The sequence below is a fragment of the Coregonus lavaretus genome (genome assembly GCF_964263955.1).
Source record: "Coregonus lavaretus genome assembly, contig: HAP1_SCAFFOLD_3041, whole genome shotgun sequence".
In the NCBI taxonomy this organism is placed as follows: Eukaryota; Metazoa; Chordata; class Actinopteri; order Salmoniformes; family Salmonidae; genus Coregonus; species Coregonus lavaretus.
The window spans coordinates 20,001-21,939 of NW_028163754.1; the positions used below are offsets into that span (position 1 = coordinate 20,001).

Sequence of the window (1,939 nt, forward strand, 5' to 3'; positions counted from 1 at the left end):
GTATGGATTGAGTATGTGTGCCATTCAGAGGGTGAACTGTGGGAAGCATTGGGGTCAACATGGGCCAGTGTCCCTGTACAACTCAATCGACACCTTGTAGAGTCCATACCTCGACGAATTTGGGGGGGGGGCAAGTCAATATTAGGAAGGTGTTTTATTAATATTTTGTACACTGTGTATATACATTACACTATATAGCTCGGGAATGGGGTGCCATTTTAGGGGTGCAACAAACTCAAAGGTCTGTTTTTACTCGCATTTAAAAAGTGCAATTTGGATTGGAATAAAATCCTCCACAAAAAAAAAAAAAGGGGACAAGTGATTGGCACCTTGGCGAGTTTAATAGTTTGTAAAAAATTAAATATACATGTTCACAGTAGATGGTGGTAACCTCAATGTCATTGACTACTGAAAGGTTTTACTGTATCTGTATGGAAGGATCACTGTATTTGACAATGAAATAAATAATCTAGGTGGAATATTAAAGGTTTTTGTGAGGAGCCATTGCAGTGTAATTTGTTCATAGTCACAGTTACTGATGTATGTAAACCAGTAACCGTTGTACTCCTGAGTGGCGCAGTGGTCTAAGGCACTGCATCGCAGTGCTAGCTGTGCCACTAGAGATCCTGGTTCGAATCCAGGCTCTGTCGCAGCCGGCCGCGACCGGGAGACTCATGGGCGGCGCACAATTGGCCCAGCGTCGTCCAGGGTAGGGGGAGGGAATGGCCGGCAGGGATGTAGCTCAGTTGATAGAGCATGGCGTTTGCAACGCCAGGGTTGTGGGTTCAATTCCCACGGGGGGCCAGTATAAAAAAATATGTATTCACTAACTGTAAGTCGCTCTGGATAAGAGTGTCTGCTAAATGACTAAAATGTAAAATGTAATGTCTGATTATCAGTGGTGTAGTGGAGGGTAAATAGCATGAGCGTTTACCCATATTTCACAGAAAAATGCATTGAAAATACAGGGACCCATTACTTGATTCACCACTTACAGCATTACCCACCTGTTTTTTTTTTTTTACCACTGCATCACTGCTCATTCTGTAGTGCAGGGGTGTCAAACTGAAGGAAACTGTAATCCATGGTTCGGTTTTCACTAAACGGCCACTACAAACATATGCTAGCTAACAACCAATAGAAGGGAATCGGGTATGTGACCAAAATGTCAAATCAACTTCATATTTGGTTTGATGTCATTTACAGGTGTTTTGGCCATTTTAAAGAAAAACATGCACACAAGCCCCATTCACTTTGACTGATTGTTAGCTAGTGGAGGCTAAAGTAGGCGTACTCTCACTGGACACAGCAGGTCTGATGAAGCATTAGAGATGTGGTTTTCTACTTCCTAAACTCACTTCTAAAAGATGTTTGGGCTAAGGCTCACAAACGTTTTTATATATATATATACAGTCATGGCCAAAATTGTTGGCACCCCTGAAATTTTTCCAGAAAATGAAGTATTTCTCACAGAAAAGTATTGAAATTACACATGTTTTGCTATGCACATGTTTATTTCCTTTGTGTGTATTGGAATAACACAAAAAAAACAGGAAAAAAGCAAATTTGACATAATTTCACACAAAACTCAAAAAATGGGCCGGACAAAATGATTGGCACCCTTAACTTAATATTTAGTTGCACACCCTTTGGAAAAAATAACTGAAATCAGTCGCTTCCTATAACCATCAATAAGCTTCTTACACCTCTCACCCGGAATTTTGGACCACTCTTCTTTTGCAAACTGCTCCAGGTCTCTCATATTGGATGGGTGCCTTTTCCCAACAGCAATTTTAAGATCTCTCCACAGGTGTTCAATGGGATTAAGATCTGGACTCATTGCTGGCCACTTCAGAACTCTCCAGCGCTTTGTTGCCATCCATTTCTGGGTGCTTTTTGAAGTATGTTTGGGGTCATTGTCCTGCTGGAAGACCCATGA

The 1,939-nt window shown here is 41.4% G+C and overlaps 1 protein-coding gene across 1 annotated transcript in view; it reads left to right on the top strand.

The window, feature by feature from the left end:
• LOC311117804 (phosphorylase b kinase regulatory subunit alpha, skeletal muscle isoform-like) overlaps positions 1-500 on the top strand; it is a gene marked incomplete at its 5' end in the record, with an annotated part of 18,946 nt that extends 18,446 nt beyond the window's left edge. Inside the window, one exon of the mRNA XM_084192714.1 lies at positions 1-500. This exon is cut by the window's left edge and continues 2,182 nt beyond it.
• Positions 501-1,939: the final 1,439 nt, after the last annotated feature.